Here is a 23,436-nt window from a genome sequence, read left to right on the forward strand (position 1 = left end):
AGATACTTTTTCTTTCTGGTTACAGAAGTAGACAGTGTAAAATAAAATTGTCAAAAAAGTATGAAAGATAGTCCCATCACTTAGTATCTTTCTATTCAGAAATAATCACTTTAACTACTTGATGTCAATTTCCCAAACATTTAAAAGGGGAAATACAGACTGCATGTTTTACTTTCTTCCATCTTTATTCTTGAAAATTGGGATCATATAAAACAGTAGATCTTGGTGAATCACCAAAAAGACTTTCACCAGTATATTAATTTGTATAAATGCTACAGTGCAAGTGAGACATCAGATGAGGGAAGGCAGGAAGAAATTCAATCTGACATGAGCTTGAGTGATGCAGAAAACACAGTAAATAGGCGCAGGCCGAGTTCTGAACTCCGCAAACCTGTCCTATCCTACTGGCTCTGTGACCTTGGGCAAGTTATATAACCACTTTAACTCAGAACTTCCCATCTATTTATGGTACCTAAAACATGATTAACATCATTTCTAGCCAATAGGTAGATGTAGAAATAATGTTAATGCCATACTCCTTCTAAATAGTAATGTAATGGCAAATATTATGGTTTGGGTGTTTGGCTGTTTCAGAACTCATGTTCACATTTTTGAATGCCAGTATTGCTCGCATTGTGATATGGTGGATTAAGTTGCCGCCTGTGCTGCCGACATTCCATGAGAAAGTGCCGGTTCAGGTCCTGGCTGTTCTGCTTCCAATCCAGTTCCCTGCTAACTTACCTGGCAAGGAAACAGAAGATAACCCAAATACGTAGGTCCCTGCAGCCAGCAGAGGAGATCAGCTGGAGTTCCAAGGTCCCAGCTTCAGCCTAGCCCAGCATTGGCTCTTGCCACTGTTTGAGTGAATACAAGAACTTCCTCTCTTGCCCTTCCTTCCTCTCTGTCACTCTGCCTTTCCAATAAATACATCTTTTTAAAAAATGTGATTGCCAATGCAATGGAACTAGGAACAGAATTCTTAATTAGGTTCTGAAAGCGACCAACCCAACAGTGGTTTTAATGACACTAAAGTGGTTTTCTGAGTGGGCTCCCTCGTATCGTTCATGCCCTTCTGCTGCTGCCTGAGGCCACAGGGTTCTTTGCCTCCAAAGGATGCAGCATTCACACTGCCATCTTGAAAGCAGAGTGTTTCTTGGCTGCTTCCAGGGCAAACCTGCCAGGGCCATGCTCTTGGACTGTTCAGCCTCTAGGACAAAGTTTTTGTTATTTACATGGTACCCGGTCTGTGGTTGCTGCTATAGAAGCCTTCATGGCCCAAGAGGAACACTATATCTAGCCAGTTCAAACAGAAGCAGTACTGGTATACTGGTATCCTTCTCCTGCTGAACAGTAATGTGGTGCCTAGGGACTTTAATCAGCTTCCTTTGGATGAATTTATACTCCCAAGGAATCAAGAGTAATTTTTAAGATAATTAACAATTATATTAATAATTATATTAGTCCATGCAAACAGGCAGTAGGGGCTGGTTCTTAAGCAACAGAAATTTGTTTCTCACGATAGTGTAGGCTAGTAAGGCAGAGATCAAAGCATGAGCCGACTCAGTCTGTGGTAGGGTTCTGATGGGGGTAGGGGGTCTCCTCCAGTGTCTTTTCTTAGGATACTAATCCTGTGCAATTCAGGTCCTACACAAAGTGTAGGTCTCCACTTACCTCTAATTACTTTTTCAGTGGTCCTATCCCCAGATACAGTCACCCTGGGGGGCAGGAGGAAGGGGCAGTAATGAACTTCAACATAAACACATGTGTTGGAGGGGGCGTCACAACTCAGTGCACAGCACTCATTCATGTTAACAAAGCACCGTGAGCACAGGAGTCTCCTATGGAGCAAAGCAACCGGAGGGGCTCATCCTGCAGTTGATCTGGACATCATCATCTGCCCAGGAGGGCAGCGTGAGCTCCTTCCAGGATAACGGGAACATTCGGTGAATGTGCTCCCAAGAGCCCACAGGTGTTCCTCCCAGGGTCTCTGCCAATGCCCTAACCACACACTGGACTTCAGCAGCCTCTCGGGGAAATCTGTCGCCCTGTTTTGGAGCCTTGTCCTATCCAGAAAGGCCTCAAGTTTATAAAGCCCTTACTTGAGATGCAGAATTAATGTTGATTCCTTTTTAGAAAGTTAAGCAACTCTCACTCCCAGCCCCAGTGGCTTGAGTGATTTTCTTGCCTTTCCTGTAGCTGGTTAGTGAGTAATGCCGTGGAGGAAGACAGGACTTCCTACTGACTCCAGCTAGGATGCAGCTTGACTCACCCATTCCTTCCCCCGCCTCTTCTACTCATCTGTAAACACTGGTCTGAACCTTGGCCCTTGGGCTGGCTTCTCCTGAAACCCAAACCTCCACGGAGGTGGATGTACTACACCTGCAGGCTGACACTGGGGACCTTTGCTTCCAGAATAATTTCACAGTTTCCTCTTCTTTCTCTGTGCAAAGGGCCCAGAAGTGTTTTAATTCCACCCTGAGAAATGTCTGTGACTTTTCAAGTGCAGAAGGACCTCAGGGAGAGGAATCGAAAATGTTCTCGCTTCTCATTCAGTTATTGCTTCCTGTCTTCCAGGTTTTGCAGACCAAGATAATCTATTCTGGGGGACTCTCACAGAGTTGTCGACTTTTTAATTTTGTCAATTGAGTGCATGTGATTGTAAAATGGAAGCGGGCATGCCTAGGATAAATGATTGTTCTTCCCACAAAGGACCTTCGGCAATCTTAGACTGACATGGTAAAATACGACCTTGTCTATACTCTTGTTTTGCTATAGATGACAAAATTCCATCAAGATGGCAGTGGTCAATTAGGTGCTTTGGAATCTTTTCTAAAAATATTTATTTTTCTATTTGAAAGAATTACAAAGAGAGATGAGACATATGTGCATGCACATGCACAGAGATAGAGAACATCTTCCATTTGCTGGTTCACTCCCCACATAGCATGACTGCAGTGGACAGGACTGGGCCAGGGATAAGCCAGGAATCATGAACCTCCTCTAGGTCTCCAACATGGATGCAAGGACCAAATCAATGGGACAATCCGCTGTTTTCCTAGGGAAATCAGGGAGCTGGATCAGCAATGGAGCAGCTGGGACTGGAACCAATGCCCCTGTGGGGGATGCTGGTGTCAGAGGGATTTGACTCAGCCACAATGTTGGCCACAGGGCTTTTGACCTTTGATTCTGCTTTACGTTCTTTCCCATTCAGAGCTGGCTCTATTGTCTCTGCAGCTATCTGCTCGATGTCTTCTTCCTGGTTTCTTGTCTCTCTTAACTGTTGGATACTCACACAGGACCAGTGGGTGGTGGACAGACATCACCTGTCTAGGTTGAAGGGCATGCCAAGTTCAGAACAAGATGACTACTCCTGCTTCTAAATGACCCGTCCGAGCCCTGTATGGCCTCTGGAATGAAGTGACTTATAAAGACTAGATCTGCCTTCTCCAAGTTTCAGCAAAGTGTAAGGTTCACGAAGACAGGAACTGGTCATTTTCCATCTTCTCACCCTCTGCACTTTAGCCCAGCAGCTGGCACTAACAGGGCCTCCATAATTTCCAGTTGAATTTATTTATATTGAGTGAAGACATGTTTTACCTCGTTTTTGTTTTTGTTTTGTTTTAATCATTCTTTCCCTTCTGATGCAAGAACTAGGTCAGCTCTAGAGACCCACCCCACCACCATCCCACTTACACATTGTTGTATTTTATTCTCAGAAATAACATTATCCAAGGCTGACGGGGTTTGGAATAGAAGGCAGCCAAGTACCATAAAACAGCAAATGCTTACCAATACTTGTCTCTGTTGAGATGTTTCCCTCCTACTCTCTTTTGCAATGAACTGATTCATTAATTACAAATATGCATTCCTAATAACCTTCATCTGTAAACCCAACTCTTATTACATGAGTCAGTATTTTTTAAGACCCAGTATAGTGGCACTTTACACATATTTAAGTATTTGTTTATGTAATCTCTGGACCCGGCACAGGAGCCTAGTGGATAAATCCTCGCCTTGCAACGGCCAGGATCCCATATGGGTGCTGGTTCATGTCCCAGCTGCTCCACGCCCCATCCAGCAACCTGCTTGAGGCCTGAAAAGTCAGTAGAGGGTGGCCCAAAGCCTTGGGACCTAGCACTCACATGGGAGACCCAGAAGAAGCTCCTGGTTCCTGGCTTTGGATCAGCTCGGCTCTAGCCATTGTGACCTCTTGGGGAGTGAACGAGCTAATGGAAGATCTTCCTCTCTGTCTCTCCTTCTCTCTGTATATCTGCCTTTCCAATTAAAAAAATAAGTAATCTCTAGTTAGAGCTTATGCAGCAGAAGGAAAAGGAAGTACATACTCAATAGAGCCAAGCAGAGATCCACATGGTCACGAAATTTTTATCTTTTTAGAGGTAGATAATTTCAGAGAGGAAAAAAGTAGTGAGTTTAAGGGCTCTTATTTTCAGAGAGATCTTAAAACAAAGATTTCTCTTTCTACCTACTTTTTCCCTAACATTAAAGGAACTCCAAAACGATGCCTTAACTCACAGCACCAAAACGCCTGTCCCCAGAAACAGTTTCTGAGTTCTCAAGCATGGTCATGTGCCTGGCCCCTAAGAGCATACCCTCGGTCCTCAGGTCATGTGTGCAACCTTTGAACATGGCAATGAGGAGTATAGAGGAAGAATATGGATTCCCAGGCTTTACCCTGTGAATTGGAATTGGACTCGGATCAAACCCCACGCAGCAAAACAGCACCCTGCAGAAGGAACACTGGAGTGTCAGAATGAAGGATATGAGAAGTCAAGAAATAAAAAGTGTTCACTGGAGTTTCCAATGAGAGTGGTGGTGTCCCTATGCTCTCAGAAGCTGGCATAATGTCAAGATGAATTATTCTCATTTTCAGTTTAGGGAATCTCCTTCAAAATATTTTCCTTAACGAAGGGAATTCATAGGAGTACATTTATGGTCGTGCTTTTCCATCCTTTTCAAGATGACACATTCCAGAAATCAAGTTCAGCTTTCATGTCTTACTATCAAAAGCAAGCTACAAGGCCAAGATCTCACTTCCTTTCCTACCCCTCTGGCTTCTTAGATGTGAGAAAGTGAGACTATACCAATTAGTGATGGTTCAAAATGAAAGATTCATAGGCCACAAGGCACAAAAGTCCTCCTTGGATGACAAGAAGGTGATGAAACACAATTTCAAGAAGAGAGAAAGGAAAATTACTGAGAATAAAAATTGTTTAAAAATGTTAGATTTCCCATTCTTATTAAATGGGTGCCCACTATGGATTCAGGTGTACATGTGATATCATTTTCTCCAAATCACAGATGAGGTTACTGAATGAATGATGGTATGGCTGAGCATGATGTTAAGCAGAGCTTGAGAATGTAGCTTCTGATGTACCCAAGCATTTGTGTGTGCTCTGACCTCCTTCCCCACAACTCTAGCACTCCTGGGAATTGGAGCCCTTCTCCATAAAACAGAGAAATTGGCTGTAAGCTAGATCTGTCTTTAGCCTGGCCAGTCACTCCAACCACACAGCCCGGGACCAGCTGAATGTTCTCTCCAGAGAGACAGGCTACACCTGACAGAGGTGAGCACACCTCACCTCTGCGCTCATCTGCCTTCCTGAAATAAACCCTATCTGTGTTAGCCAATGTACTGTGTTGATTTGTAGAATGCAATGGCCGGACATGTTCATCTTTGTAGTCCCAGAAACCAACTCAATGCCGTGCATGGAGTAGGTAACCCATAGATGTTTGCTGGCTTAAAATGGAAACAAAACGACAATCATGCTCCATGAACTTTCAATATTGTGCTGCTCTGATATCCCATTAAGGGCTCCTCCTCCACAACAAGAATTTTCTCCCTTTCTCAATAGAATTCATTACATCTGAGCCTGTCCCTGATAGGCCCATACCATGACTTGACTATGTCGTGCAGTTGGTGACTTTAAAACCTACTGAAGTAGTGGTGCTGGGAACAGTGCCCAAAAGATGCAATGGTATACTTAATCATTACTGCGATCAGTTTGTTTTTCCTGGGGCAAGGAATTGGAGGCTCATTGTCCACTGAAACAAAGGACTTTCTGTTCACCTCCTACTTAATATAAATTCAGTTAGCTAGAACACCTAGCTAACTGAGTTTGTGTACTGGACTAGGACAATTTTTCTCTTCTGACATCTGCTGCATAAATCAGTGTATTTACAAAGTGTAATTATTATCACTTACAATTGTACATGGCATAAGAGTACTTTATGACAAGTGTATAATCAGGGCAGGGCAGATGTAAATGTCCTTATTTTATTTGACTGAGCTGAGTCTTACATAATTACATATGCCTAGATTTACAGGGTTGGTAAAAGTTTCTGACTCATTTCTTCAATGAGTGTTTGCTGAGCACTTGCTATATGCCCAGTATTGTGTTAGGCCCTGTGAAGCAATCTGGAGTCAACTGGACAATCTCTATCTTGTTCAGCTTACAACTATAGGGCTCCACATTCCTTACCCCTAGTTAGATCCCCAACCTCATGCTGAATAACTCCCCGTAAGCTCTTGATGTGATCTCATCAACTACACAAGAAAGACCAATGCTCCATTTCCTCTAGAGCAAGATGGCTGGACTTGTCCATAGGCACAGCTGAGACATCTGTCGCAGCAGTGGGACAGAACTCCAGACTACTTCCTTCCTACTTGCAAGAATGAGGCAGAATTCAGGTCACCAAATCCACCGTGCTCAGCCTACCATGTTCAACTGAAAAATCTTTGCTCATTCTGGATGGTGTCAGTGAATCATTTACCGGAAAGCTGGCAAAGTTGTAAAACTGCTAGCAGGAAAACAAGTGTTTGGCCTAATGCTTAAGACACAGGAAAAGGTCCCTGAATCCCGTATCAGAGAGCCTGGGTTCAATTCTGGGCTCTGGTTCCTAATTCTAGCTTCCTGCTGATGTGGGTTCTGGGAGACAGCAGAATGAGCAGTCGGGTTCCTGCCACATGTTGGAGACCTGGATGGAGTTCCTCAGCTCTGGGTTTTGGCCTTTGCCCAATCCCAGCCATTGGGAGTAAAGCAACAGATGGGAGCAGCCTTGCTCTCTATCCTCCCGTCCCACCTTCCTTCTTCCATCCCTCTCAAGATAAATAAATAGAGGAAATGAGATCTGATTCTTGGTCCACAGAATAGTAAAAAATGCTGAAAATTAGAGTCACTATAACTTTAATTTTCTGCTTCAACAAATTCACAAGAGCAAAGCACAGTGTATTAACTCATCCAAAATTTCTTTCTTCCCAAGAGAAGCTTCTGAGCCTTTTAAATCAGCCAATAGTACAAAATATAGTTTTAGATAGGATCCAGGGAAGATTGTCTCAGAAACCCGATAGTACAAGAACACAGAGAGTAGATTAGAAGCCCAAATCAGCTGTAGACCCATCCTGTTGGCTCTCTCAGGGCCTCTGATTATTACTGAAACCTACCCTGACTGTGGACACAGTTGACCTGCACCCTGACCCAGACAGTGGATACAAGACAGTGGTTAGCAATGCCTTCCTGCTACTGACCTAGATAATCATCTCTAAGACCGCTTCACTCTGCTAGCACTTGCTTTCAACCCCTTACTTCTGGGTTTCCATCCCATACTCTGGCTCTTACACCTGTGGGAGACTCATTTAGTTTAGCAACTCCCCAACATCCTCTTGTGATAACTTACATCATGCAGCCCATATGGCTGGAGCGCCTGTGGTCTAGAAGAGGGTAGTGGAGATGAGATTAGACTAAGTCATCTGTGGGTTCCCTTCTCTGCCAGGCACACAAAGACAACACAGACAACCCATGAACTCTCCAATGCAGATATTGTTTCTAACTTGGCTTTCCAAGAAGTCGCCTGGGGTGGCCTGGTGACAGGGAACCAGAGGCTCTAACTGGCTTGAGAACCGCAGAGAGGTTGGCTCCAGGGGGCAGCAGCAGTTGGGCTGGGAAGGATCTAGGAAGCTAGAGTTCTTGCAAAGGCTTCATAGGGACAGGTGAGTGGGAACGTGAATTTCTGATTAAGTGTGAATGAGCAGTGAAGGCTTTAATGATTGTGAAGGCTAGGGAGAGTGAACATAATGAGTTCGTTTGTGGATCTGTTAAATTTTAAGCCCTAGGAGACCTAGAATGTGAAGATATCTACAAGGTCAGTTGTGGACAGAAGATCCTGAAACATGGTTATATCAACAGAAACTTATCTGACAGCCAAAGCATGATTTGTCTATAAGCTGTTAATATGATAGGATGAAAAAGAACAATATATTACAATCTCCCCTTATCTTCATGGGACACATTCCAAGACCACCATTGGCAGCCATGGATAGTACTGAATCTTCTATATGCTATGTGTTTTCTATCTATACATGCCTATGATAAAATTTAATTTATAATTTAAAGATAAGAGATTACCAACAACAACTAATAATAAAGTGAAACAATCACAGCAATATATTATGATATTAGTCATGGGAATGTAATCTCTCAAAAAATATCTTCTAGTTTATTTCTGGAACTGTCCATTTACCATATTTCAATTGTAGTCAACCATAGGTGTTATCATGTAGGTGTTTGAGTTCATGTCTTGGGAATTTGGTATGGCAGGAAAGGGTAGAACCTTTAAGAGGTAGAGTATAAGGAGAAGTTGTTAGGTCCTTGAGAATATGCCCTTGGAAGGGACTAATGGAGCTCTCATGGGAGCTCTTAGTACTTGAAAAAGAGAATTGCTTGATCCCAAATTGCTCCCTGGCTTTCTGTCTTCCTCCTTCCCACATGTACTCAAGTCATTGTTACATCCATCAGATAATACAGCCAGAGGACTGTGTACCAAACCAGTAGCAGACTTTTTGGGTTTTCTACCTCCACAACTGTGAGTCAAATAAATCTTTTTTTATAAGTACCCAACTCAAGCATTTCATTATAGTAACAAAAAATATGTAACACAACAGACAACTAAAAAAACAGAAAGCAAAATCTTGGTTAAAGGGAGACTACTGTCATAGAAACCCATTTCTTAGCATAGTAGCTCTCATTAGAGAACCTCTGTATGAAACAGCACTGCTATCAGAGGTAGGGCACAAGAAAGAGACAATAAAACAGACAGTAGTATAATGTATTGGAGAATGACAGTCTGTGTGAACTGTAGAGAATATGTTTGTGTCTACTTGTGCATCAAGCCTTGGGAGGCTGGTGAGTTACTCAAAACACAAAACACAGCAATCAGGATAAATCAATTTTTGTCTTCATTATTTTAATGTACTATTTCAAAAATAAAAGTTAATACAAAAAGAAAATATCAACATTTTAATAAAAATTAACACAAAAAAGAAAATATCAACATTTTAAATAAAGACAAAATCAGAGCCAGCTTTGTGGTACAATGCATTACAACTCCAAAATCCCATCTGGGCATTGGCTGCTTCACTTCAAATCCAGTTTCTTGCTAACTTGCCTGGGAAAGCAGCAGAAGATGGCTCAAGTGTTTGGGACCCTGAGCCCACATGGGAAACCTGGAAAAAGCTCCAGGTTCTTGACTTTGGTCTGGCCCAGCCCTACTCATTGCAGCCATTTAAGCAGTATACTAGTGGATGAAGATCTCTCTCTCTCTCACTGTCTCTCTCTCTTGCAACCCCTCCCCTCTACTCGCCCCACTGTGCGTGTGTCCTTTCCTTCCTATGTGTAAATCTAACTTTCAAATAAATAAATATATCTTTAAAAAATAAAGATCAGTTACAGTGTCAAGCTACGTGTGCTATATTGAAACATAAGCCAAGGAAGATTCATTAATACTTATGTATATATAAAGACTTGTACCACAATGGATTCTTTCAAGTCCCAGCTGCTCCACTTTTGATCCAACTCCTTGTTAATGTGCCTAGAAAAGTAATGGACAATGGCCAGTGTTCGCTGTCATTTGGTGAACAAGCTAGTGGAATAAAGATAGAGGTCTTTTCTTCCTTATCTTTCTTTCCTTTGTTCTTTGTAGCTACCATTGCCTTTCAAATAAATAAATGAATGTTTAAAAATAGATGTGATATCGTTTTTCAGCCTTTTGGCTATGATTAAGTATAAGATCTAATACTCTGTTCATCATTGAAGCTATTTTGTGATTCAAAAATATTTCACTGAAACATGGTTTGTCTTGATTAGTTTATGTTTTGCGAGGGGTATTGTTTGTTTGTTGTTGTTGTTTGGCATTCTTCTAGGTTCTGTGCCCAGGGAAAGTGCCTCATTCACCTCACCTTAATCCTGCTGCCTCTGTGTGTGTGTGTGTGTGTGTGTGTGTGTGTGTGTGTGTGTGTGTATGTCACAGAAAGAGAAGATAGGGAGATAAAAGGAATAAGAATAAAAACAACTGAAGTACAGCTTTATGTAAAATGCATAACAAAGCAAACCTGTAACATGGGATATCATCCATAAGTAATAATTTTAACTTCATACTTCATTGTGCCATGTGTTTTATTCCAATGCAACCCATATGTCTATGGGTCTCAAGATTTCATTTTAAGCACCAGGGGGTCAGATGCTACCATCTTAAAGCACATGAATTGTGTACAACAGTTCTTCCTTGAATTATTCACCAATTGTTTTTAAGCCTGTATGACCGGATCCAGAAAAGACTTGGGCTTTGCTTTCCAGATCTATGACTCTTTCATGCCTTTTAATTATCAGAGATCACATAGATACTGGGGACCCAAGATAGAACTAACCAAAAGCAATGACTGGATACTTTGTCCCATCCCAATAGAAATGCTTTCCAGTGTGGTGTGCTTTTTTGCTTGAATGTAGGTTATAATTTTTACAGCAGCAGAAATGCATCAAAACAAGCTTAAATATAAATAAAGTTTCCATCACTCAAGGTCAGTGACAGCCTACAGAAGATTACAGAGGCAAAAGAACAGCTACTGCTACTGCTGCAGATGAAAGAAAGCAGCACAATTGGGCAAACAGGACAGAACAGAAAGGTGCAGAATGTAGAAAAATAAGTAAGTTAGAATCAGTGCTCCTATGCTTGCCTCACAGCTTCGGGAGAGATCTCTGAATTTCAAAGAGGGAGCATTTGGTTTGCTCCAAGTCGACTGTTCTTGGAGGCAATCCAGACAGACACCCATGTCTAGACAAACCCAGTGCTACCAACAAATCAGATCTCCACACAGCCCTACCTGGCAAAGAGACCATCAATGCCTCCAGACTTCATCCATTCAGAGGGAGTGCATAGGAAACCAAAACAAAAGTGAGCCTCTTGGCTTGCTACAACCAGTTGACACATTTCCCAGATTTTGAAGGTCAACCCAGCTGAAATCTGAGCATCTAAGATTTGGGGTGTTGAGCTTTAAAAGGCTAGATATAAGATGACTCATATGCCAACCAAATCAACTACCAACACCGTGACTGTCAACTAGATAATCAAGATGGCTTCTGAAATGTCTGCAAGACTGGCTTCTGCTCTACTGCACTTGGGCTGCCAAGAAACACTACACGGGAAGCGGGGAACAACCTCTCGCATTGCCAAATGTCAAAATCACCTCCAGGTCCAACTTGTTAGCACAAATTATTCCTCCCTCAGAATGTGAAAATTCCCAAAAAGCTTTGGTATTGCTTTAAATATCACCTCATCTTAAGTTAAGGGTTTTAATTTGCACATGCTACATGATCAGTTTTAGAAAGAAAGTCATGCATGTAGAAAGGAGGCATAATAGCCCTATTTTAACTGCCAGGGAGAACAACGAGGGGGTTACAAAAGAAAGAAACAAAAAAACGGTCCAGACTAAATCAACTGGACGCCTATCTACCAGTGTAGACAGACTTCTAGGTGCTTTTTCCCATTCAACCTTTTGGAATTGGCATTTAAATTTCCCCTACTGGAATTTTCCTGACCCTGGTTTTATCTAGAATCATCTAGGCGTCTGTACTGGATGAATGCAGTTCTTTGCTGGGCTAATGTCTTTTCTCTTTCATACCTGAATGTGCAGGATTGGATTGGTTGGGCTCCTGTATATTAATTATTCATAGAGCTTGCTCTTTCTCTTTAGAGTATTTTTTTCAGTTTGCATTATCCATTCATCATCTGGTTATTTGAATAACAAGCACCTCTTCCCTTGGATTGTAATCTCTATGGCTTCAGGAAGCCTGTTTTGTTTACCTCTTGCACTAGTTTTCTAGAGCTACCACATCAAAGTACCAGAAACCTGGTTGTCCAAGCCATTTGCTTATCAGCTACAGTAGCAATCTTGAGTATCAAGCTAAAAATCATGGCGTTGGCAGTTTATTCAATTGGCATTCAGTAGTTTTAAGCAATAGTATTGTCTGTCTCACAGGTCTGGCAGCCAGAAGTCCAAGAATCAAGATGTCAGTCTCTTCTTGAACATGAATGTTTATTTTGCTCACTGCTACATCCTCGGTGTCTTGACCAGTACTTTGTATATGATAGGCATACAGTTGACTTTTGAACTTTAGGATAATATCTTTTAAAGATACCTCCTAAATGAAAAAATGAAATTAAGAGGATGTGACCCTGTATTTTTTGACATTCTGGGATTGCACTATCAAAGAAAGGAGAATCCCAAGTTCAAGCCTAGCTCTCTTCCACGTGAGAACATGCAATCCACTTTTCCACAGGCTTGCTGGAGTTAGCTCTCCATCACTTGAGCAGAAGAACAGCAGTATCACTCCACCTCAGCCCAACTGCCTTGAGTGATGAAAGAGGCTTTGAGATCAGCTCCCACCTCTCCTCCATCAGGTTCTGTTCTGACCCTGGAATGAGTCAGAGAAAGTCCACCTATACTTATTAGAACAGCTTTCACACTTCCTTTTTGTGTCCTCAACCTTGGGAGAAGACATGTTAATTCTTCCCATTGCTTCTATTCCTAAGAGGAGTTCATGCTTCTCTAAATCCAACCGGGTCCTCTTCCAGCAATCCCCAGGGTATCACTGTTGTTTCCAAGCTTAGTGCCCAGAAATGAGCACACACACCCAGAAGCACACAGACTCTTAATCTTCTTGAATACCATCACTCCATGCTGGGGGTGTAACTTACTTCACACAGGTTGAACTTCATGGAACACACTGTTGCATAGTGCTGATAGGATTTGCTGGGTGCAGTCAGGACAGGCTGAGCTTTGTCTTTCCCCATAAATACAGTGACTGGAAAAGTGGAAGGAATATTGACATAATGCTACTTGAATTTCTTTCCCTCCAGTCATGATAGGATTCTAAGCACATAAGTGAGTATGAATCCAGTGATTGCCCTTTTGTGGGTCATAGAACTTCTGTCCCCTTTCATGCCAGCCAGCACAAGTTCTTATAATCTGATAGGAAGAATAATAAAGCTCAAGGAACAAGAGATTTTTGTGAGGAATAAAAATCCTGGTAGTGTTTGGTAATCATTCAGGTACAGAAAATTTCTAAGATGATATCCACTAATCTCTGCTTAGCTGTATCCTATCCCTTGAATGTGATTGGTCCTACATTCAATTCAGTTTGAATTGATTCAAAATATAATGTCCAGAATACTACCAATAGGACAAAATTGTTACTTCAAGGTTAGGTTAGGAAAGTAATGTAACTTCCTTTTTGTTCTTCTTTTGCTCTCTTACTTATCACTTGGAAGGGATTCAGCTACCACAATGTGAATTCTTATGGTGAAGTTCACCTGGCAAAGGCTGGACAAAAGACACCAAGGAACACAGAACCTCAGTCTAAAAGCCTGTGAGAAACAGAATCCTGTTGCTAGCCACATGATGGAGCTTGGAAGTGACTCAAGGTGACTGTGATCCTGGCTCAAAACTTTGCATCTTGTGGGAGATGACCCAGCAGCCCTGGAAACTGCAGGGCTAAGAAATGTCATTACAAGTAATTTGTTACAATAAATAATCAATATATTTGGTGTTGGTATCCATGTGTTTTTCCTTAGGTAACACCCAAAATTTCTGGAGCTGGAATTTCACAGGCTATTTTTTTCTCTTCACAATTTATCTTGGCAGCCATGAGCTTAGGGCAATGAAATGCTGAAATGAAGATGTTTCCTTCTGAAACTGGCAGTCTAAAACCTCAGTCTGGTTTCCTCCTGGTCTCTATCCTGCTCATCAACGATGTAATCACAACTCTAGCTTATCTGATCAGGATGTACTTTAATGTTTGTTAAGGACTCAAATGCTTTTGTCATTTTCCCAAGAAGTAGAATCGAAGACTTTGTCAGATATAACATTGATTCTACCTGTAGCTGGAAGCAGGATCTGAAACAGGCTTAGTCATAAAGGAGTACCTCAAAAACTCTTTGGAACAGTGAAATTAGGAGATGTTTATGTTGGTCCAAAACTTTTTTTTGAAATGCACAGATAGGTCTTTTTCTTAATATGCATTTCCTACAAATGTTTTGAAGTTATCTCACATGACACTGCCCATATTCAACTGTGTCTTTATTTTCCTTTGTCTTGGAAAGGAGCTAAGGGACAAATGTCTGTGGGGTAATACATGGGCTGAAATCTAAAGATGCTTAGTAATAATACTCAGAAGGCTGAATTTTCCTGGTACTACACAATTTTTTTTGAGAGGTGCTCCCAGTCTGATTCACTTCCCAAATGCCCACATTGCCTGAGGACTGCACCAAGCTAGTCTCCTACATGAGTTGCAGGAGCCGGCCCAACCACTGGGGTGATTACGGCTGCTCCCTGGGCTCTGCGTTAGCAGGAAGCTGGAAGGAGGAGCCAGACCTGGGCATCCAACTGGAGATGGTGGCTTCTTTAGGGCATCTTAACGGTAAGGCTGATTATTTGCTCTTTATTATTCGTAGCTTATACACATGGTCATTTTGGATGCCTCAGCTTGAAGCCTCTCTGATAGTGTTGTGCTGTCATTCCTTTTTTATGCGTCTGTCCCTTCTTCCAGGCTCCGGCAGTTTTAGGGGAAGACAGTGATTTGCGCATGTTTGAATCCCTGGCAACTGGCCCAGAGACTGCGTGTTGTAGACATCAATAAACATCTTTAGAATTGAATTGTTCATGTGTTTACATTGTCTTGCAAAGCAATTAATTATTCATTAGCTCAATAAATGTTTCCAAAGAACCTGAGTGTCAAGACTGGGCTAAGCGCCAGGGTTACAGAGATGAGTTAGTTCCTGTCTCTGAAGTGTTCAACATCTAATAGGAGAGCAGATAAGTAAGCGCAAATTTACAATCCGATATGGAGAGTACTTACATGAACACAGCAATAGTGATAAACTTCACAAGGACAGCTAATTATATCTAGTGTAGTTAAGAAAAGGTTTGAAGAGTTAAATCCTCATCTAGGAGTATGTGAACTCTGGATTCAGTGAGGCCTGCGTGTGAGTTTCAGGATCTTAGGATGATGTTTATGCAGTTACCTATTTTTGTATAACAAATTTCCCTAAACTTGGGAGCCTTAAGATAACCCACACATCTATTGTCCCGTGGCTTTGCTGGGCCAGGAATTCAGATTTGGTCTAGCTGGGTCCCCTTTCACCGTTTTTCACAAAACAGCCATGAAGGCTAGGGTTCTGTCAGAAGGCTCACCTGGGGAGGGATCAACTGCATAACTGTTAGCAGCATTCACTTCCTTTGAGCTCAGATCGAGGGCCCCTGTTTCCAGATGTTTGATTTACTAGAGTTTGTTCCCTGTTTCTTGCCACGTAGATATTCCCAACATGGCAACTTGGCTCATGAAAACCAGAGAGAGAAAGAACTAACAAAACAGGAAATTACAATTCCTTGGTATCGAGTCATGGTTTGTTATCCCCTCGCTTGTACCTAGCTGTTTGAAGCACATCTACACTCGAGCAGGAATGCATTACACAAGTCCCTATCTCAAGCTCTGTGATAGGAGAAGCTTCAAACAAGTGTTCACGAGATCACATGTTACTGACTTTTCACGGAGAGAGATACTACAAAAACAATCTCTCTCCCTCTTCTTTTTTTTTTTTAACAAGATAGATTATATCCTGATTCTCATCTTTCTAGAATTGCTTTACTTTGTTGTTTCTTTCTTTTTTTTTTTTAACTTATTGGAAATACAGATAAGGAAAGGAGAGGAGAGGAGAGGAGAGGAGAGGAGAGAGAGAGAGAGAGAGAGAGAGAGAGAGATTCCATCTGTTGGTTTATTCTCCAAATGCCCGCTACAGTCAGGGCTGACCCAGGCCCAAGCCGGAAGCCCAATCTGTATGTCCTATGTGAGCAGCAGAAACCCAGTTCCTTGAGCTAACACCTGCTGCCTCGAGGGTGTACACTAGCAGGAAGCTGGAATTAGAGTGGAGCTGACACTTGAATCCAGGCTCTCTGATATACAATGCAGGCAACTTAACCACTGTGACAAACACCTCCCCCAGAATATCTGGCTTTGATGAGTCCCAGATCCAGCTCCTAACTCCAGCTTCCTTTTAACACACATTCTAGGAAGCAGCTGTGAATGCTTATGTCATAGATTTCCTGCCACACACATAGAAGGAGTGGATTGAATTCCAAGTTCACGGCTTCAGCCCTGGCTGTTACAGGCATTTGAAGAGTAACCCAGGCATTCGAAGAGTAACCCAGAAGATAGGAACCCCATATTTGTCTTTCTGTGTCTCTCTGCCTCTCAAGTAAATAATAAATTTTAAATAGCCTTAGCTTGCAGAACTTTGTTGTGACAGTTTCCGCGAATGCTTACTGGAGTGCCAGCTCAAGTCCTCTCTGTTTGGCTTCTGATGTATCCCCCTAGTAATGCACTTAAGAAAGCAGTAGACCAGGGGCCAAATGGTTAGTTCCATGCTACCCAGGTCAGAGATCCAAAAGGAATTTCTGGTTCCTGACTTCAGTGTGGCCTAGTTAAGGCTATTGTGGCCACCTGGAAGATGGAAGATAGATGCCCATGTCACTCTGCCTTTCAAATATATAAATAATTTCTTTTTAATTCTTCAGAATAATTTACTCATTGCCGAAAATATAAGCAAAGAAAAAAATTTTTACAATCCCACCAGCCCAGACATAAACTAAAATGTAGGAGTGGGCATTTGGTCTAGCAGTCAGCGCACCCTAACCAATATAAACATGTAAAGGTATCAGGGTTTGATACTTAGCCACAATTCCTGACTCCACCTTCCTGCTAACATAGGCCCTGAGATGCAGATATAACGGCTCTGTCACCCATCTCCCAGTCACTGTGGGCTACGAACCATCATGCAGGGGCTGAACACATGAATGGTAGAGATCTACTATCTATCTGTCTCTCTCTCTCTTTCAAACAAATAAATAAAATCAAAATGTACCGGTGTTGATGTACTTCTACCCTCTTTGTTGCACATATACTTACTAAAATTATTTATTCTTATTCCAATCCCTCTTTTTCTTTTAATGTTGTACTGAAAAAACATTCCTTTCCTTGCCACTAAAAAGTCTTTAAAACCAACTCATTTGTGGAATCTGGCCATTTTGTTATTTCTATTTTCTCAATTTTAGAATGATATAGTGAAAATACTTGTATATATTTCTATCTATGCTACTGATTATGCCTTTAAGAAAAATTATTAGAAAAGGGCATTATTGTGGTTGGCACAGGCAAGCTAATCCTCCATCTGCAGCACCAGCATCCTATATAGGTGCTGGTTTGTGTCCCAGCTGCTCTACTTCCAAGCCTGCTTATGGCATGGAAAAAGCACTGAAGGCTGGCTCAAGTCTTTGGGCCCCAGCATCAGTGTGGGAGACTCAGAGAAAGCTCCTGACTCCTGGCTTCAAATCGGCTCAGCTCTGGACACTGTAGCCATTTGCAGAGTGAACTAGCAGATGGGAGAAATTTCTGTCTCTCCTTTCTGTAAATTTTACTTTCAAACAAAAATGTTTAAAAAAATCTTTAAAAAGAGGCATATTTACAGTGTGCAAAAATTCTGACTCAAAAGCTCACAATGCTTTGCATTCCAATTGGAAATATAGGAATATGGGAATTTCCCAACCCTTTGTCAACATTTTGTACTCTCCTCACACACCCCCTCCTTTATTTTTTCAAAATGTCACCTTGATAATATAATTCTCAAGTTTCAGGAACCAATAAAAGAGGATACACCTGTCTACAAGTCATTTTGCTTCTCTTAGAACATCACCCCATTTACTCTTCAACTTCTATCTAAAAGCAAAAATATCTGATAGGTTAGATATGCACCGACCACCTACTTGTGCGACCAAGGTCCTCAGTTCTCAATTCCTTCGGGCAGTTTCAGTTTGATGAAATTTCTTGGCTCATGTAGGAATTAGATCCTGCCATATGTCTGAGAGGCTCATAATTGCAAATCCAGCCAACAAGAGGAAAATCCACAGCTACACATCTTGGGGCAAAGCCACCATTTGTTGAACACTGTTATAAATAACGTCTTTGAGAATTGGAGAGGTTTGCGCAGCTCCTGGGAGGTGGGACCTATGGAAAGTTCCCCTGAAGTGTCAATTTTGAAATGAATCCCAATGTCGAGGTCGCCACTCCAGCATATTCTCCTTCCATGACTGTGACTCCACGGGAATTCCCATGGTCCACATGCAGCTACTACTCATGGAGAGTGAGAAGGTGAGATGAAAACAAATCTCCTTCTTTGGGGCCTGTGTCACTTAAAAGAATTAACTTTACTGGGTGGTTTTGACATCTTTGAGTACCTTGAGTTCAAGTGGCCCGCAAAGGAGAAATTTCAGTTCAATCGAGTTGCCATAGAAATAAGAAAAATTTCCATTGATAGTGTAACCAAGCAATTCATCAAGCAGTTGTGCACTGAAAATACAGGGGACACTCCTGTGCCAGCTTTTTTGCCAAGACTGAGAGGTGTTGTGGGGGGATTGGTCCTTGGGTTTGATCTCATTGCCTCTGTCTTCTCAGATACTTGTATGCTAGTCCATTTTCTCTCCTTAATATGCTTCAAGCCTTGGTTTCTGCTACAGTTGTTATGGGGACAGAGGGGTTTGAGGTAAAGTTTCCTGTTTAAAAACTCAAGTGCTGGTTCTTCCTCCCAGCCATAAAATGATACTGGCAGATATAGAATCTAGTCTCATGCCAACGCCCAAGAACCCTGCAACCCTGCACCCAGTATAGGCACTCCAGGACTCATCTTCTCAGTTAATTTTCCCCTAATTTGTTTCCCAACCACCCACATGATCATACTACACACACACCACACACAGATACAAACACACATCCATACAGTGCATGATATATATTTCCATTTTGCATGCCCTTGTCACAGTTTTTTTCAATTGAAATTTAGTTCATTTTATTTTTGCTCCTTAAAAATTTTAAGACAAAGGCAATTTAACTATTACTATACCATTCTTTTGAGTGCTGTGTCCTACCAAAATGAAGAAAATGAACATTGCTCAGTGTCTACATGTGATATAAATAAATGCTTTATAAGTAACTGGGTGTAACTGCCATAGTCCATATTAAATTAACTGATTTTAAAACTTTAAAGGAAGCATTTTGATTTTCTTCAGAGGGCCAGCATAGATTGCTGAAAACTCTCCACTCTCTCACAGAACAAAAGAGAATGAGATATTTTGGCATATTTTGAGTCCGGAGAAAGAACAAAATAAACAAGCAAACAAACATGTAGCCATATATATATTTTTTATTCCACCTTGTTCCAAAAGAGGATGAGCAAACACACCAAGATTGTAGCAATATTCACTTTTGTACACAGGTGCCAAAACAAGAATCCCAAGCTTCCATGTGGGTCTGGGTTCCTAGGACTTCCTCTCAACCATTTCCCATGATTTTGAGTAGAAGTTCAAGAAAACTTGAGAAAGAACCAAACCATATCAGGATTGTGTGGGTTAAAAAATTAGTTTGACTTCCTGCCCTGGGATTCACCACAGCAGAGGCAGTTTCCTTTCAGCTCCTCCAAGGTTTCCTCAGTACAAGCTCCATGCTGTTGAGCGAAGCACACCCACATGGGCAGTTTCGATTCCAGGGTAGGAACCCCACACAGCCAACAAAATGGGGTGAGGCCATGAGTCAACAGGGATCATGAATCCACAGCACAAGGGCTGCCCAGGCCTAGGTTGGTCCGCCAGTAGGTGTTACTTTAGCCATTAATCCAGGGATGGAGGGTGGTTGCCTCCTGCCAAGAAACACACAACAAAACTCCAAACCAAACTGAAATTTGCCAGTTCGGCAAGTCTCCTCAGAAGGCAGAGTTGGGCCCCTTAGATAGGTTCCAGAGCTCTCCTGAGCAGGCTGACAGCAGCCCCATCCGGCTGGGACAGAATCTCAGGGCCTCCTGGTCGCCATTGCAGGCTGCTTCACTTCATCATTCAAAGTGGCTTTTGGCATTGGGATTAGTATGATTTAATGCAACTGCAACAATAACCATCCCCACTCACTGTCTGAGACCATGAGAGCCCATCCAGTGCTGTTTATTAGCTTTGGCTTCATTTACCATGCTTATTAAGTTCTTTCAACATGCTTTCCCCGTCCGCCAGTGACAGTACCTGAATCCCCCAGTTTCTCTACTTAAGCCATGTGTTTCACAAGTTCAAGGACACCAGGAACAAACAGAAACTTCCAACTGGTCTGGGATGATACTGTATTAAAGATGAATCTTATGGAACTGACCCCTGGATGATATGTGCTATTCTTGTGGTCTTTAAACCTGTATTACATTCAGAAAGTCTTCCCTGCCAGCAGGGGTGCGATAACCCGTGTAAGCTTCACTGCTGGGATGACTGACTGGTGGGTCAAGCAAGCTACTTCCAAGTATATTCACTTATTTATCTATTTGCTATTTGCCTTTTATTAAATTTGTTTTTATTTTTATTTTAAGGTTTCATTAGCTTTTAACAAAGTTAATGTATTTTGTAGATAGAATTCTAAGAATAGAATTCTAAGAATTCTAAGAATAGTTATTGAGATAAATTGTTTCACAGTTACATTATACTAAAAAAGCTTAATGCTTTACAGAATAAGAAGTTTGACAAGCCAAAACCAAAAAAAAAAAAAAAAGCCCTAATTTAGTGGGAATACAGACAACAGCTATAAACAATAATAGAATATTTATTTATTTACTTTTCATTTATTTGAAAGAGAGATATTTCATCTGTTGGATCACTCTCCAAAGTCCTATAACAGCCAAGGCTGAGCCAGGCCAAACCCAGAGCTCAGAAATATCTGTCTAACTCTTGGGGATCTGCAGCCCAAGGAGCCTTCCCTGCTCCCCCTTAGAGTGTGCCTCAGGAAAAAGCCGAGTGCTAGGCCTGCCAACAACGCCCTGATTCTGGATGCCTTGCAACAAGCAGCTTAAACCATTGCACTATGACAGTGGTGGGCATTTCTCCAACTTTCACCTCTATTCACACAGGGACAACGTGAGAACGCATGAGAAGCTCAGTGCAAATCCAACTCCCCAACCCTCAAGTAAAACTGAAAGAGCACAAATGACTTTCAAACAGCTTTGAAAATGAAACAATTACTCTTGCTAGTAGAGGAGTATCATTCTTTTGGATATAGATAAAATACGGTTTGGCCAATATTTGGATGAAGCAGGTAAGAAAAATCTGTGTTAGCACATCCTTTCTTGTGTGGCCTAATAGACTCAGCTTCCAGATATGAACAATGGAAATGATGAGATTTTTCCCCTAAAGAATTCTCCTTTATATTGTACATAGGATGGCAATGTAACTTATTGTCCAAACCAGCACACTTCAAACAGGAATGGTTATTCTCTTGTTCATTATTCTAGATCAATAGGCAAAATATGGGGCTGGGTAGGTGGTCACCTAAGTTGCACCATGTGGGGTCTGATATTTGACAAACTGTGGTTTTGTTTTTTCTTCGTTTTCCTCAGGAAATCAAGCAAAGACACCCTTTTCATCTGCTAGGCCTGGATAATGAAGCATCCCTTTATCAATTGTATTTGATTCTCCCCTCCTCCTTCCTTCCCATCCCTCCTAACACTGTGGGCAATAAGAGCCGAGGGTGGTGCCATGCTCTCCCTGCCCCTTCCAAACTCTCAGTGGCACCATCAAGGGCAGTTGTGGGGAGGAGCGAGGGAGGGAAGAATATGGCATTTGCTGTTCTGCCAAGGGCACAGATGGTCATTTGAAACAAAAACATCCCTATTTGAGAAGGAGAAATGTTGTGTTATGAATACAACAATTATGAAAGCATAAGAAGGTCTAAATGTCTTGGATGAGGCAGAAGGAGGTCTGTGTGGGGTTTCTGATGTTCAACCCATGTACACTACATGAACTCACTTAGCAATAATACAGCCTCTATGCTTTCTTGGTCTTGTATTTGTCTTAAACTCAGGCCCGCCAAATTGTGCCAAATTAAGTGCTGTTCAACTGAGACTGCCCCGAGAACACTAAGCTCATTTTGCAAGTTAACTGTGCCGTATTTATAAGATTTCAGCATTACAACCCAGAGTTATCGAGAGAGAAAGAGAAATAAACAGATAATTTTTAAAGGTTAGAACTACAGTCATTTTTCACTTCAAGCTTGGATCAAGGTTAAATTTGTTCGAGTCTCTGTGTGACATTTTAATACTTTGCACACACATACACCTAGGCAGACTTATATGGTACTTCGGTGTAAGGATGCGTAAATCAACAAGATCAAGGTAAATATCTTGCATTGTGTTTCTGAATTTGTATATCTATTTTAAGCCGCCATATTTTGGATGAACTGCACTTTAACCTCATAGTTACTTTTTTTCCCCCTAATATTCACTTCTATTTCAAGATAGCTTTTAACCTGAGCCAAAAAATTAAACATTCCAAGCATTTCTTTTGAAATGCTACATTTCCAATAGTTTTGAAGTTACTTTTCCTTCTCCCTCCCACCTTATCCCTTCAGGCAGTAAGATCTATACTGTAGCTAAAAGTATCATATGTATGTTCAAATCTTCACACTTCCACTTGCTACAATGTGGCATTGGTCAAGTTGTTTGACCCAGCTAAGCCTTCATTTCTTTATTTTAAACTAGAGCTGATTTCCACTCTATGGAGTTTCTGTAAGTTAAATACATGTCAATACTCAGCCATTATCCCCCTATACAAGAAGAGGACAAAATACTGCATTACTCCTATTTGTAACCATCTGAATTACTCACTGCTTTCTCTGTAAACCTCCATTCTCTGCTCTTGTGGCATCTAGATTGCAGGTTCTTCTCACCACATCCCTGGACTACTGCAAGGATCACTTACCTGGGCTCCAAGCCCCGTTTTACATCTCTCTTGCCAATCAACCCTGTGAACCAGAGCAGCATCTTCTCTACACCAGCTCTCTCATTCATGCCTCTTTTCAAGGACCTTTAGGGACTCCCATTCCTAAAGGATAGTCTAAACTCCCCAAATGGGACAATTCAAAGTCTGACACAAAATCCCTCATCTCTCTGTCTTAATCTTATCCTGAATCCCAAACAGGAAGTATTGCTACCCTCCATATTAAAACAAGAGCCACACTTTCC

Source organism: Ochotona princeps, chromosome 20 (genome assembly GCF_030435755.1).
Source record: "Ochotona princeps isolate mOchPri1 chromosome 20, mOchPri1.hap1, whole genome shotgun sequence".
NCBI classification, from domain to species: Eukaryota; Metazoa; Chordata; class Mammalia; order Lagomorpha; family Ochotonidae; genus Ochotona; species Ochotona princeps.